Below are 7,015 nucleotides of genomic sequence, written 5' to 3' on the forward strand. Positions count from 1 at the left end.
GATGCAAACTGTTCATTTGAGGGACGGAAGTGCCACTTGTGTTGTGTGGGAACAAATGGGACGGGACAGGGTTAGCAAAAATGCCTTGATGTCATATTCGACCATATAGGCCTAATATTACTGGAGCTAAAAAAACAAAGTTTGAAAAGCACTGCTCTATTGTTATTATTATTATTATTATTATTATTATTATTATCACTGCTACTGCAGCACTCACCTGTTCATCAGCATGGCAGGGTAGATGGCAGATGATGATGATGATGAAGATGATGATGGTTTAGTACCTAGCACTTATCACTTGGCTCTTGGCACTTTATGATGATTTCAGAGCATACCTAGTTACACGCACCTGGAGTCGACAGTGGGCGCAGCCGCGCAGGGCCAATAAGGCAATCATGGAAGGAGGCACACCATCTTCGTCAGGTCAGTATCGTAATACTGACCTGACGAAGATCTATCAAGATCGAAACGTTTGTTCAATAAAGTCATTCTTTAGCAAAATAATGGTGTGCGGGCCCTACCTCCTTCCACTTTATTATGATGACACTTTATGATGCTATGATGATGCTTGACTTTGTAGTGTAATTGGTTGGCTACTCTTTTATTTTCTTATCCTTTTTGCACAGATGTGCTCATGCTACAGTTGGGTGCCACCGATATTGCCCCTTATCATTTGACCCATTTAGGCCTGACCTCAAAGTTTAAAAAAATCCTTCTAAATCCTCCAGTTTTCTGAAATAAATATTTTCACGATTTTTCAAAAATAGCAGACCTACAAGCTCGTAGCGCGCCACTCGGTGGCGCGCTATGAGCTTGTAGATCTGCTATTTTTCAATAGCTAAATTATAACAATGTTTAAAACACCAAAATGGGTTAACTGTCCTTTTGCGCAGATCACGCAAACCTCAGCAAAAAGAAAAGGACAATATTGATGGCCTCCAACTGTATGTTGTCCTATGCTCTGTAGTCACATGTCTGTTGCTGTTTTGTACTGTTTCTACGTTTCAAACCTCTACGAACTGCCGTAAATCTAATTGCCCTCCGTCCGGGAGGACATTAATAAAGATGTAAATCTAATTGCCCTCCGTCCGGGAGGACATTAATAAAGATGTAAATCTAATTGCCCTCCGTCCGGGAGGACATTAATAAAGATGTAAATCTAATTGCCCTCCGTCCGGGGACATTAATAAAGATGTAAATCTAATTGCCCTCCGTCCGGGGACATTAATAAAGATGTAAATCTAATTGCCCTCCGTCCGGAGACATTAATAAAGATGTAAATCTAATTGCCCTCCGTCCGGGAGGACATTAATAAAGATGTAAATCTAATTGCCCTCCGTCCGGGAGGACATTAATAAAGATGTAAATCTAATTGCCCTCCGTCCGGGGACATTAATAAAGATGTAAATCTAATTGCCCTCCGTCCGGGGACATTAATAAAGATGTAAATCTAATTGCCCTCCGTCCGGGGACATTAATAAAGATGTAAATCTAATTGCCCTCCGTCCGGAGACATTAATAAAGATGTAAATCTAATTGCCCTCCGTCCGGGAGGACATTAATAAAGATGTAAATCTAATTGCCCTCCGTCCGGGAGGACATTAATAAAGATGTAAATCTAATTGCCCTCCGTCCGGGGACATTAATAAAGATGTAAATCTAATTGCCCTCCGTCCGGGAGGACATTAATAAAGATGTAAATCTAATTGCCCTCCGTCCGGGAGGACATTAATAAAGATGTAAATCTAATTGCCCTCCGTCCGGGAGGACATTAATAAAGATGTAAATCTAATTGCCCTCCGTCCGGGAGGACATTAATAAAGATGTAAATCTAATTGCCCTCCGTCCGGGGACATTAATAAAGATGTAAATCTAATTGCCCTCCGTCCGGAGACATTAATAAAGAACTTGAACTAGTGGGTTTTCACTGATTAGATCAACTAATGATGTCATACCACCTTGAACATCATTCATTTTAACACTGCTTTCAATTATTTCACAATCATCATAGTTTTCATATTTACTGTAACTGTGTTCTTGTGGTGATTTAGTGGACTGGACCCCAGGAAGAATAGTCTTCACTACGGTGTAGACTAATGGGGATCCTTAAGAAACTAAACTAAACCATTTAGGTTAATGTAACATGAAATGTTTTTATTTAATATTACTATAAACCCAGCATATTTACTGGGTTATTTACTGGGTTTATAGACAGTTGTTAATGGATGGAGCCCGCACACCACAGGTACAAGAAAATACGTTCTTTATTGAATAAAGAACGTCTTTTCTTGTACCTGTGGTGTGCGGGCTCCATCCATTATCTGCTGAAGTTTATTTAGCCCAGCACCCAGCCTGTCCATGTGCGTATTCTACGTCTGCTTTGTGGAATAACAGTTTTTAACAGAATAAAAATAAGCATTATTATCATCAACAAGTTTATTTGTATAAAGTATAGTGGTTTTCAAAGCTGCAGATACAAAGCGTTTTCCAGAACACATATATTAGCAACACAAAATCAGTTTGTGAGTAAATAAACAAACCCAAAACCCCAGAAAAGACACAACATATGAAATATTGATGAAATTAAACAATTTGTAATTCAATAACTATTTCTAATAATATTGTGCTATGTAATTTCTGTATATGTTCTGGACAATGTCTTGATCATTCCTGGCTGTTCCTATTCCATGTTTGACAAGGAACTTTGGCTCGCACTGACTGGTCAGTTGCTGTATAATCCCTGTAGGGTTGATATGGCAGCTGACCAATCAGCACAACGCCCCTGGCTGGATAAACCACTAATGTTAGGTGGATGATGATGATGATGATGATGATGATGATGATGCAACACAACATGAATCCATTTAGACCTGAGGACGCATCTGTTTTAGATTTAGCTGTTGAAAAATAGCAGTGGCATGCAGTGCCACGGGAGTCAAACCCGCGGCACACTGCCAGACTGGATTACCAGCCAAGGGCCCAGGCCACAGCCAACCTTTTTAACTCAACTCAAATCTTTGCTACTGGGAGTTCCGTCTGTGGAACAAAATATTTTGAGATGGGGGTCAGCAGCCACATAGGCTATATATATTTATTTATTTATTTTGGGGGGGAAACTACCATGGTTTAGAAGACATTTTGTCTCAGGTCTAAATGGGTTAACAGTCATGAATGTTATTGACTTATTGTGTAATGTCTTAGCTGCCTCACACTGTAAACAACAGGTGACCACTGAATGTACTAGGGTGATTTTGATTGCCATGTATCCATGAATTAGGATGGAGTTTCACATAGACTACATCCCCTGTCTCCAGCAGCAGTGAGGCTCCATTAGATGCACTATGATAAGAGCTAGGTTGATGTTCGTAGGCAATAACTACATGCTGGCCATTTTTACACAAGAAAACTCCTGTGGGATTATTTCCCCCATGACCATAGGCGAAGACATTGAACTGGTAGACACCTTTCACGGGCGCAGTGAAGAAACCTGCATTTGGAAAATACTTTGATTTAGTTTGACTTTTCACTTTACTGTCTTGTAAGTGAAGAACATCATTTGTTCAGTGATGCAAATAGCCTGCATCGTGAATCCTTAGACTCAATAAACTGAGAAAGGACGCAATCACGTCACCCTCCGCGGGTCCTGGGATGTAATACTGTGCTCAGTACTGTACTCATAAAATGTCCCTGGGACCCATCTAAAAGACCACCCCTGGGTCCCGGGACCCATTACATTGAAGCTATTTACATCACTGTTTGTTTAACTAATGTTTATGTAGGCTAACCGTTTACACAGTTTGCATGATCTTTGTATGCATTATTCACGATTCGTCATACCTGTGTTTGGATTATATCCTTTACCGACATTAGTGATGATATGTCTGTAGGTCAGGATAGTGTGAACATTGTATGGTCCGGTGTTTCCACCTCCAGAGGCCAGAAGTCCGGCTGAGAAAGACACTTGTCTGACTGTAAAACACACATGACACGTAATTGAATAACCGGTAATTAAAGGGATTGTGACAAAGTTTTTGTAATTTTTCTTTTCTTTTCTTTTTTTGAGTGGTGCAAACCACTCCAACAACTGGCTTTGTTAGTACCCGTGTGTGTGTGTGTTTGTGTACCTGTCCCTCAAAAGAATGAGCATGGTTACTATGGTCACTGACATTACGTCAGACCACAGCTGATCAGGCTATATAAGGCCTTGCACCACTCAGTTCACACGGGTGTGATTTTTTTTACATTTTCTGAGCTCAATTGCACCCTAAAAACCTGAACTTTTAACATTCAGTAGATTTTCTGTGGTCTGGAGTTTTCTGGCTCAAACAAGTGCTCTGGTTTCCTGCTGACAGTCAGCAGATCCCATATATGACATAGAAATCTGCAGATGTCACTGTTTTCATGGTTTTGCCTGTTTTCATTGCAGCTCAAAAGGCTTCACAGACACAGAAAAGAATCGCAGACCACAGTAAATCCACTGAATGTTCAAAGTTCAGGTTTCTTTTATGTAATTATGAACCTAAAAGAAAAACGAAAAATAAAAATAAATGAAAGTGAATGTCATGAAACCTTTAACATGCATGCAGATTAGTATACTAACTGTATGAACACTGAGGCATAGTTTTCTTCCTTACCTTCATGCTGCTTCTGTAGAAACTGCACGCCATGCTCTGTGGCATTTGATCTGGCTTCAATGGTTTCAAGAGAAGCTTGGAGATAATAATAACATAACCTTTGAAAATACTCGGCCACAACTGTTACATAATACATGATTGATTGATTGATTTTTCTTTATTAAATTGTCATGCTTCTGAAGAAGCCCAGCCCATTATGGAATTACAGGACACTTTTTACAGTTTACATAAACAATGGCCCGGTTTCCCAAAGGACACCTCTTACACCATGGTGTAAGAGGTGTGGTGTTGCACATGCTCAGTTGCCCTCTAGGCCAGTGTTTCCCAACCTGTGTGCCGCGGCACTTTACTGTGCCGTTTGATGTGTCCAGGTGTGCCGCCTGATTTGACCGAAAATAACACTAAAGGTGGCCTTACACTAGCCGATAATCGGGCATTTTTTGACGCTCGGGGGGTGCCCGACTCAATCGATCTGCTCGGGGCTGCGCTCAAAGCGCGATCGGGATCGGCCCGATCAACATCAAGAATGTTTGATATTTGCTCTGCCCCGCTCCGATTATCCTGTAGTCCAGGGTTCCCCAATTAATTTTCCTCGAGGGCCATATTTTGACTAGGGTACCAGGCTGGGGGCCGAGTCCGCACGCGTGAGGTCGAGGTCTTGCCCTGAAAATGGGCAGGACCCCATTTGAAAAGGATGCCCAGTTTGACATGCATAGGCTACTGACCCCCATTTAATGCCATTTATATCTGGGACCCCCCCCCCCCCCAAAAAGCTCACAAGCTCACAACGCGTTGCGGACGCAACGTGTTGTAACTGGGCTATCTACTTTCTTTGAAAGGCTAAGAGCATCCTCCGGTCTTGGTACCTCTCCTCTCCCCTCCGGTCTGAAGACTGCCCTTAGTACCTCTGCTCTGAGGGGTTTTATACTGTATGTTGTTGAGGGGGAGGTAACCTTTTTTTGTTTTTACCATGCTTTGATATTTTTGAAGACGCCTGGTGCCAAATAACTCACTATGGCTTAGTGAGGGGAAAACAGACACGCATTCTTATGCCAACTCCTAATTATTTATGGGCCCTTACTTATCAACTAAGGAGATCTAAGGACCTTTTACCATGTCATATACAAACACACTTCCTACAAACATTACATTTTAGCATTAAAAACTAATTAAAACACAATACTGTTTCTAAGGATCTAGGGAGGCTAACATAACATCATCCCTATTTTATATTAAAACTTGTATTTCATTTAACATGTTTAGGCTTACACCACATGTTGTCATATGAAAACATGAGCAACCTGGAATCAAACTTCTACTTAGTTAGTAGTTAGTAGTTAGTTAGTAGGCAAAAACAATCGTCCCTTCTTCAATTCAACTTGTAAACCATTACAAACAAAATGGTTACTTATCATATTATCAGATTCAGAGGCGAAAACAAAATCAAAACACAATAAAATGAACTCATAGTGTCTGCCACATCAGCTGACATGGGGTGAAACTAGGGGTGGGGGTGTAAATCTCTCATAGAGACTTAGGGAAACCAGGGGAGGTCACAATAGGTCAGTCAGACAGTTTACTAATCTCCTAATATGGAGGACAACATGCATGTCTGCTGTTTCGTTCCCTTTTATCGTATGGGGTATAAAATATCTTCTCATAGTAACCATATAAACTTGACCATACAAACTTTACTATAGATTAATAGATTTAAACAAAAATAGATTAATAGATTTAAACAAAAATAGATTAATAGATTTAAACAAAAATAGATTAAAAAAAAACACTTTGGCGAAACAACACCAATGATCTCATCACACTAATGACATCAATCACCCCTAAACCGCCGACTTCTTTGATATATCAGTGGGCCTGTTGTGGAACTTCAAAAGTCCCCGTTCCTGCAGTAGAGTCTCACAATGGGTCCACCCTGGCCGGAACGTCCGTCCTGCACATACTCTCTTGGAGGAGACTCACGACCCCTTGGGTAAACATTATAAGCCTTGCGACCCCAATGCCCATATTCATTGCTCTGGGGCCGCCCGGTCTGCATTCTGGGGAAATTTTCCTCATACTTTGAAGACTGCGTCATATGCTGGAGAGGCGGCCCCTCCCTCAGATGAGGGTTGTCCTGAGAAGTCACCGGCCCCTGACCCTTGACCAGCGGCTGTTTTTCGCGATTCCCCTGACCTGACCCCAGCCAACTTCACTGAGGCCTAGTGCCTGTCCACACACACGACAGTGTGATTTGAGTCTGGCTTATTAGCCAGGCTATCATGTGCGGCCTAGAGGACAACTGAGCATGTGCAACACCATACCTCTTACACCATGGTGTAAGAGGTGTCCTTTGGGAAACCGGGCCAATGACAATAAATGACAAT

Source organism: Electrona antarctica (genome assembly GCF_951216825.1).
Source record: "Electrona antarctica genome assembly, chromosome: 6".
NCBI classification, from domain to species: domain Eukaryota; kingdom Metazoa; phylum Chordata; class Actinopteri; order Myctophiformes; family Myctophidae; genus Electrona; species Electrona antarctica.